Source organism: Scylla paramamosain, chromosome 4 (genome assembly GCF_035594125.1).
Source record: "Scylla paramamosain isolate STU-SP2022 chromosome 4, ASM3559412v1, whole genome shotgun sequence".
NCBI lineage: Eukaryota > Metazoa > Arthropoda > Malacostraca > Decapoda > Portunidae > Scylla > Scylla paramamosain.
In genome coordinates this window covers 5557501-5567200 of record NC_087154.1, presented here as the reverse complement: position 1 = coordinate 5567200, position 9700 = coordinate 5557501, and the positions used below count along the sequence as shown (strand labels likewise).

The 9700-nt window shown below is 40.6% G+C and overlaps 1 protein-coding gene across 2 annotated transcripts in view; it reads left to right on the top strand.

Annotated features, from left to right (window-relative positions):
• The first annotated feature begins 774 nt into the window (after positions 1-774).
• Positions 775-9700, top strand: part of LOC135099388 (uncharacterized) — a 56843-nt gene continuing 47917 nt past the window's right edge. For both annotated transcript variants that reach the window (XM_064001726.1, XM_064001738.1), the window contains exon 1: positions 775-908. The gene's annotated coding sequence lies outside the window, so the exon portion shown is untranslated. The remainder of the gene's footprint in view (positions 909-9700) is intronic.

The following is a 9700-nucleotide window of genomic DNA, read 5'->3' as shown; positions in this document are numbered from 1 at the left end:
AGTTCCTTAATGTTTGGAGAGGACCAGAAACTATCTCACTACACAGTAACAAAATCCTTCAGTGTTAATGTTACAAGCACTACGTAGAAGAGAGATGCTTGGTTTGTTACGGTTGTTTAGGTCAGTCGTCAGTGTCGTAATCATGCACCACTCCCTCTCACACGTAATACGGTTAGATTACGTTTTCGTTAGATTAGATCATCGTTTTCTTTAATATTTTGGCACTCCTTTAAACTTACAGTGGTGGAAGTTATTGGGGTCTTCAGGAGAGATTTTCATGATTCTAGTTATAATTTAACAAAGATTCTACATCGTCAGTGTGGAAAAGCACCCATGAGAAGCAGAATAATGATTTCTGTGGTCTCTGTAGCAGTCTTGATGAGAGAACACACGCGTAGACATGATACCTTCTTACAGTTTCCCTTTTTCTAATGTAAATAGAAATAGGTAGGGATATTTCATACAAGGACTGTCACTTATAGGCACGATGGATTCTTGCAGCTTCCCTTATTTATTTTATTTATTTATTTATTATTGTTTTTTTTTTTCTTTTCAATTTTCTCATGTGGGAATAGGTGGACATATTTTATGCAAGAACTGACACGTATAGGTTTGATGGCTTCTTGCAGCTTCCTTTATTATCTTTTATTATGTTTTTTGATAAGTGCCCAAGAATACAAGTCAATGCGCAGAGGAGTGTTGTTTACGCGCAGTACACACGAGTATAAGTCAAGCATGTTTTTACCGACGTTCTCCCTCTCATCGACAAAGGCAAGATGGAATTTGTCAGTGATGGGCAGCCTATTGTGTGGCTGAGAGACGCCTGCTAGCCACCACTTTTCGCTGCTGCTGTCACTGCCTCCACCACCGTTACTGTGAGATCCTCGCCACGCTGCTGCTGCTCCCAGGTATGTGTTGGTTCAATACTAATATTACCGCACACGGGATGCCTTAACCCTTTTACTGCTGTGATCTTCCTTTCTTAACATTCAGAGTTTGGTAAAGATGGTTTGCATGGACACACGGAAAGAATGAGGCGTATTTTGTCTTATTCCGGCTACACGACGATTAAAAAACAAGGCTAAAAAATGTAATCTTCTGAAAAATTACTTAATAGCGAAAATGTTTGTATGTTCTTATCTGAGCCTTGAGTATGTCTGCATTTTGTTTTTTTTTAAGAATTCGTAATTAGTCAAACTTCTTCTCTAACTATTCATCTACAATATGTGTTTGTCTATCTGTCTACATGCCTATTAATTTATCTATCTGCATGTACACGGACGTAACAAACTTAGCCCCTTCCACTGCTACCCAGACCATCATCGATGTGTGTGTGTGTGTGTGTGTGTGTGTGTGTGTGTGTGTGTGTGTGCAGACAATTCTCCACAATTCACTTGAAAATTATCACTCGTATACCTGATAAAAGGGATTCATAATCTACTACTCAAACCAGGTGATTCAACTGATAGGTTATTTGCATTATTTACGACAAAGTGTTGTACCATTTATAACAAAGGGGAAGGGTTGTAACAGTGGGGACGTAAACAGAATTCTTAGGGTTATAACAAGGGGGACGTAAGCAAAATTCTCAGGATCAGCAACCAGGACAGAACAAGAAATAACGGGTTCAAGCTTGAAAAATTTAGGGTTAAGAAAGAGATAGGAAGAAATTGGTTCTCAAATAGAGTGGTAGACGAGTGGAATGGACTCAGTAATCAAGTTGTTAGTGCTAAAACATTATTATGGAGCTTTAAGAGAAGATTAGACGGATTTATGGATGGAGATGATAGTGGAAACAGGTAGGTATATTTCATACATGGACTGCAACGTGTAGGTCTGATGGCTTCTTGCAGCTTCCCTTATTTCTTATGTTCTTATGGTCTCTCTCTCTCTCTCTCTCTCTCTCTCTCTCTCTCTCTCTCTCTCTCTCTCTCTCTCTCTCTCTCTCTCTCTCTCTCTCTCTCTGGGCGCGAAATTCCTTAAAACGAGAGAAAAGGTCTCACAGAAAAGCAGCCACACCCTGTCTCACTTGTTACCTTTTTTTCAGAAATATGTGCAAAGTTTAAGTTCGTTTCCTTGTTTTCACTCTCAAGAATTTTTCGGATCGGGTAAACTTTTCTCTGCTCGTGGCTATGAATGATGCAGGTACGTATACAAGTGAATAACAAATTGGTGTCAGCGTATCGATTTGGCAACTTTAACATTCGAGGAACGCAGTGCTGAAGAAAATAAAAAAATAAAAGAATTCCCTTCTCCCTTCATGAACCGGTATTCTGAAACACTTTGGCCTTTCACCCTGACTGTTTGCGGACTGTTTTTTTAAAAAAGCACCGGAATTATTCGGTTATTCATGTGTGTTTTCCTCGTTTAACAATCACGAGAATTATCAAAACATCCTCCAAACATCATCAACTGCCACTAAAATGTGTTAAAAAAGAAAAATTAAGATACCGGAACATTTAGGAATTCTGCTTAGATCATAGATTTGTTAGAGTTTTCATGGGTATTTTTCTCAGTGATTATGCAGAATTCTTTTTCATTACTGAGAATTCCCTGGAAACCTCAATAACTCCGATAAACTCCATTAGAGCAACTTCAAAGTAGTCAAGATCAGACAGCAAAGTATTTCAGAAGACCGTGGATGTGATTAGACAGGTTCTCGGAAGTATTCTTGTTAATGATGCCGAGGTACTGGTTAAACTAGCTCGTTTCGTGAATGATCGAAACACGCTTGAAACCCATTTAGCTTCTCCTGGAACATGCTAGAAGTGATTGAGAGAAGACACCGAAATCTTTTAGAACTCTGTACAGACACTTATTAAAAAAACATAACACAAGATGATAAGGGAAGCTGCAAGAAGCCATCAGACCTCCCTTCCTTAGGTACACATCCGGGATGAGAGTTTTATGAGACAAGAACAGCAAGACCACTCGGTAAGACTTGGTCGAAAAGTCTTAAGTCATTTTTTTCGTCTCAGGTATTAAGTGCCTGGCTGGGAGATGATTGCTCTTCTTTTAGTATAGACGCGAGGGGAAAAGAGAACGTCTTGAAGTTATACGAGGCAAGAACAGCAAGACAACTAAGTCAGAACTACATTTCTCTTTGATAGAATAAAAAAAGTGTCATATCACTACAGTATGTTCAGGAATACCAGTTATCTATTCTTAGGTACGCTGTTTTCATCCTTTACATGCATTCTGTTAGATTATTGTGACACCTGACAAAACACTAGATAAGTCCATTACGTAACAATAGTAAAGAAATCAGTACAGGGAGGATAGCAGATATACCGACTGCACATGCAGAAGAACATTTTCAAAGTGTACAGGGACGAAGGAGGGAAGAAAGGCTAATCTGAAGGCAGAAAAAGAGTGTAGCAGAAGACTTGTGTTAGAGAAAGAAAGAAAGAAAAAGTGTAGCAGAAGACTTGTGTTAAGAGAAAGTCAAGTCTGATCGGATGAATGTGGAAACAGCTGACAAGAAAGAAAGAGACCGTATGGAGATGGGGAAAGCTAGCAGGCGAAGAAAGGTAAAGCTTAAAAGCGATGTGACGGGTTGGTTTGGGTACCGTGTTGCTTCTCCTGTATCTTGTTTCTTGAATGAAGTACAAGCTGGCGGCCGACGACACTGAGGGTGATTTTGTTGGTTGAATGACAGACTAGGTTATGTTAGTCTGGCTCATTGTTCACGATTATAGAATTTAACATATCTGGAGCATTTTAAGGAGTATCAGGACTTGGTTGCTTAATGTTAATGATTAAATGTTTGGGATTTTGTATAGTAATTTTTATTGTCAGTTTCATTTGAGGCTTTTCATCAAAATAAACTAGTACAGTAAAGAATTTATGTATCAAAAAACGGTTTACGGCACGTTTTTAGAGCGAAATACGCCACACACACACACACACACACACACGCACACACACACAACACAGCATAGTATATTCTTCCTGTCTGGGCCTCACCATTATCATTATTAAATCAGACAGAATGGCATTTGAGGGATAATCACGACAAACAATTAATTGAACAGGCCACTTGAAGTCCCAGAATGAATCTCTGCATATTTTCTCTGCAAATAATTACTTTAAAAATCATTACTTTTAAATAATTACTTTTTACGTATGTTTTCTTGACGATTCAATTACTCAGGAAATCTCCAGGAATTAAAATCTTAGAAACCAATTTATCAGCGAGAAAGCAATTTATTAACGATTGCTTTCGGAAGTCGATGCTCTAAGATTGAATCCGTCACGAACTCCATTAACTCATTAAATATGATCTCATGGGATACTTAGGGCGATATTATGTGTGAAGGAGGCTTAGGAAAATGCTTCACCTTGAGAAAACAGAGCCTTCATCATCTTGAGCAAATGCACACACACACACACACACACACACACACACACACACACACACACACACACACACACACACACACACACACACACACACATGCACACACACACACACACATGCACACACACACACACACATGCACTGTCTATCATACAAGAGCAAATGGCACAGAAAGGGAGTGTTTCAAAGACTATCCGCACTGAGAATCATCACGAACTAATGTGTGTTTATTGCATTGCGTTGGAATAGATGAGAGAGGAGACGAGCTGTGATGCATGTGCGGGACTGTGTGTGTCTGGCTCGTGTTTCTTCGGTCACCTGTTACGTACCTCTGCTTGAAAAATGTCAACAGTGTCTCGAACATACACTACTTACTTGATGATCTTACCTGTTGCGATCTCTCCATTTTAAGTCTGATCAAGAGCGGATAACTCTAAAAAATGATAGACATTCCAACCAGTCAAGCGAGCAGTACCACATATAATAATGCATGAAAGGGTGACTGACTGTATCTTCCAGGATACTCTTAGATTATAAGTATAGCAGCTTGCATATAGATGTGAAATTTCAATGAAAGCTTCAACATTCCTGTCATGTACACAGATCAGTGTTCATATTTATTACTATTGTATATAGGAATTTTTTATGTGATTCTTAAGAGTAGTTAATCTTCCGGCAAGAGCAAAGATGATTTTCTGAGCAAGGGTTTCTCCGATAATACAGCTTTGTTTAATCCGAGAAGCGTTCCTTGACAAATACTTTACTTAGGATTACGATAACTGTTTATTATTGAGAGACCTTCTAAACCAATTAAGCTTGTTATCCATCTTGAATCTCTGTTACAGCTTCAATGTCTCTTTCCTCTTCCTATCTCTTCTTTATTCTCCGTTCCATTCCAGGAACCGCTCTCCGTTCCATTCCAGGAACCGCTGTGTGAGACACAGTAGAGAAAAAGAATAAGTTTATTAATTTTTGTGTCGATAGCGTTGCAACTATCGTTAAGAATATTTTATTTCGTTGTGTTATATGTAAAAAATATGGTGAAAAGTATCATGACCATGTTTTTATTTTCTTTTTAATACTCCAAGTTCCGCAAGTAATTGGCATTTCATGGGCCAGTGTTGTTATTCCCTCTTTCTTGGCTTCAATACTAGCTGACATTTCCATTTTCCTGAAACTGACACGAAGAAAAACACGCAAAAAATGTTGTGAATGGAAAACCTGTCAGACTAAAGAAAAAAGAATCCAGCTGTGTGTGTGTGTGTGTGTGTGTGTGTGTGTGTGTGTGTGTGTGTGTGTGTGTGTGTGTGCGTGCGCATGTCTGCCTGTCTGTTGCTGCGTCTATGTGCGTGTTGGTCTTCATCTCGCCCAAGCGTGCACACACCAGGCCTCAGTGTCGGGTCGGGGCAAAACCACTGGGCAAGCCACCGCCTTTCCTGTACCTTGTCCCAGCACGAGGCGAGGCAACGACATCACGACATAACTCGAACCACGCTGTCGATACACAGGTCAGCAAATTTCCTTCACTCCTATACTCCTGAGTCTCACACGACGGCGCTTGGGGTGGAATGGAAAGAAGAGGGGAGGGAGGGAGAGGGAGAGGAGACGAAAGTGAAAGAGGGAGGAAGGACAAGGAGAGAAGGAGAGAGGCCTGGGTCCTTGCCAAGTTTAAAGACAGTGTTGAGAGTGTGGGGCAGCAGAAGAGGGAGGATTTGGGAATGGGTGAGGGAGATGATGCTGCCTTTCTGACATAACCGTGTTGCGTGATACTGACTGCCCCCGCTGGCTGACTGGCTGGCTGGCAGACTGGCTGGATGGCTGGTTGGTTGATTGACTGGCTGGCTGGCTGATTGGATGACTGGCTGGCTGGCTGAGTGTTGCAACTTATCAGTATTAAATATTTTTATCATCTCTTATCCGTAATCTCGTTATCTTGTTACCTCGTTACCCTCTCGTGTTTCAAGCAACTCTTCCACCCACTGATCTATACTTTTTCCATCTTTTCCCGTCAAAATACCTAGAACTCATACACATCAATCTATTCATATGCTATATTTGAATGTCTTCCTAAGCTGTAGAGGTCGTAACTCCTAACTTGATATCATGCTTTCTATTCTTGACCAAGGCACCATTAAGTGAGAGAAGTAGCGCTTTTCAAGACACTTATCCTCTAATTATAGATAATCCTTTCGTCTTTCCGTTAATGGCTGGCACTTCAGTGGGCCCTTCTTTTTTTCCATTTTGTTGCGTTAGGCCGGTGTCCCTCTTATACAAAAAAAAAGTTGGATTATTAAACTGTTCTTTCCTTTCCATTCTAAAACTTAAAGGAAGATTCGCTTCCGTAAAAACCTAGATTAAGTAATGCTCCCCAAAATGAAGCTTATAACCTTGACCTTAGTTATTCAGGGCGATGGAGAGCTTTTTTTTTTTCTTTTTTTCTTTGATGCCATGTTGATCTATTGTTTCGTGTTCTGTAATTTACTGCTTTACCTTCCGTCATTTATCACCTGCTTAACTACCTCCCTCCTGTCTCCCCTGCGTGAAGCCAAAACCTCCTTTCATCTCCCTCCCCCTCTAATTTAGACGCACCTTCCGACTGCTGTTCTCATCCCTTGTTACTCCCTCCTCCTTCACTTGTTTTGTCTTCTTTTCTTAGCGCCTTCCCTTTATATAATCCTTCATACAATACTTCAGTTTTCCTCTCCTTCTACCTCTTCCTCTTCAACCATCCACCTTTCCTACACTCATAAGAACTTAAAGAGGTTGCAAATGACCAGCTGATCTAAACAAGGCAGTTTTGGATATTACAGGTCTTCCTTCTGCCTTTCTTGATGTTTCACGTTTTTGTACATAAACTTTATAATAAACTCTGTACCATTGTAACATTTTCAACCTTTTCCAGATCTTTTTCTTATAGGTACTCTGATTCTTTCTTTCCAGCTGCTATCGCTCTTATCCTGCTGTTCATGTTCCCTATGCCATCAATGTGTTTTTTTTTTTTCTCTCTCTCTCCATGCTTCACTTAGAGAGCCTCTCATTCTTCCTCTCTAAACCCTTTCCAGATTGAACCCTCATGACGTGTTCCTTCAGTCTTAATCCTCATGGCCACATCCCTGCTTCTCTTCCTTCTTATTCCCACTAATCAACTCTTTCTTCATGTCCTACTTAAAAGAAAAAAGAAAAAACACATTTACCCGTTCCAGTCTTTCTTCCAGATCTATCTCTCATATTCTTTTTTCTTTGATTTTCACCTACATTGCCTTGACCTTGCTCCCATCTTCTTTATCTTCACCAGTCTCACCCTTTCCTTACAAAAAACAAAGATACATGTAATGCCGCTTTTGTATAATCCACCATTCAACTTCTGCTTATTTGATCTTAATCCTCATCACTTCACTTCAACCCAGAATCATCTTTATCGTCACCAGTCCCATCCTTTGTTCATGCTCAACTAAAAAAAATCTAGCCTCACGTTCCGGTCTTCTCTAAAAGTACCTGTCTATCTGTCTGTTTGTCTGTTGATCTTCCCATCTGCCTCTTGCTTTTTCCTCGTTTGTTTTTTGATGTTTCTTTGCGTCCATTTGTCTGTTCGTCTTTTGGTCTTCCTGTATGTTTGTTGCCATTCCTTCGCTATAGATTAGGATACAACACTGATACACTCCCCATAGACTGCATACAACACCCGTATACCTTCCCATAGATAAACTACACCCAAACATTACTATTTGACACCCCATGACCTCCCAGTGGACTTAATACTACCCTTAGACTGTACAATAACCCTCTCACGCTCTGTTTCTTCCCCCTCTGATCCTCAGTGCCTCGACTCTGCTCCCTGTTTTATTGTCCTCTTCTCACTAGTCTGTCTTATGGTATCTGCTTTGACGAACCTCACAAACTTACCATTCCCGTCTCTCGGATATAATTCTTGCTTTGTTTCTCAGCCCTCACTGCCTCTTCCCTCTGCTCCTCTGTTCTTTACTCACTTGCCTAACTTTTCCTTCATGTTAACCTTGCACAAAGCTGACAAACACATGCTAGTCCTTTTCTAACAGTTTTCATGTTGTTTCTTATTCTTCATGGGCTCATCCTGCTGTTTCTCCCTCTTTCTCTTCACCAGTCTCGTCCTTTCTTGATATTCAACGTAAACAAATTTCACAAACCCAACTCGCATGGTCTGTTTCTTACTCTCCATTTCCTCGTCCTGCTTCTTGCCCTTTTGCTTCCCCACTAGTCTCATCCTTTATTAATGTTCATCCGAGATAAACTTAGACAAAGCTCACTAACCACCCATTCCTGACTTTTCTAAACCTAACTCTAGTGTTTTATCTCTTCATTGCTTCGTCCCTGCTTCTTCTGTCTCTCTTCATCAGTCTCCCCCTTTCTTCATACTTAACTTAGACAAGCCTCACAAGCCACCTATTTCAGTCTTTTCTAAACCCATCTTTCATGCGCTAATTCTTACTCTTCACTGCCTCGTCCTGCTCTCCATCCTTCTTACCCTTAAAGTGTCTGGCAACGCTCGTTATGTAAATGAAATATGGTCTGGTTCTCACTATAATCAGGGCGGCCTCGTCTGCCAGCAAACGAGGTGTATTTGCTTGTTCATTAAAGGATGCAGCGAGTCAACACAAACGCCTTGTCTCGTAATTAGCTTCCTACCTCTTCTCCACCTCCTCCTCTTGTCGCTCCGAAGTGTTGTTTTCATTTCTTTTTTCGAGTTCCCAGATGTCGAGACGCTTCCCTTCTGAACGATAAATGTTGATAAGGGTTGTTGATAAAGATACGTACTGGTGGTGGTGGTGGTGGTGGCGGCGGTGGCGGTAGAGAAAGGACAAACCTGGTGATGGTAACTGCATTGAAGTGTTGAATTTTGATATTTTTTTCGAGTTCTCTGATTTTGAGACGCCTTCCCTGTGGACGATAAATGTTAATAAGGGCTACTGATAAAAAAATTCTTACTAGTGATGGCTTGGAATGTGGTGGTGGTGGTGGTGGTAGAGATAGAGAAAGCAAACATGATGGTGGTGAGAACAGCAAGGACTTTGATGTTACTGATGGAGAAGGACCTGGGAATATTAATGAGTTCTGAAGATGTGGTTTAATGCGTCAAACCAGCCTCTTTGCCGCATGTTGAGTTAATCACCAGTGAAGTGGTCGTAATGAAGGAAGAAAAGAGAAGGTAAGGGAAAAAAAGATAGTTAAAAATGACATGTTGAGTACCATGCCGAGAGAGAGAGAGAGAGAGAGAGAGAGAGAGAGAGAGAGAGAGAGAGAGAGAGAGAGAGAGAGAGAGAGTAAAAAATGAAAGATAAGAAGAAAGAAAGGAAAGAGGCAATT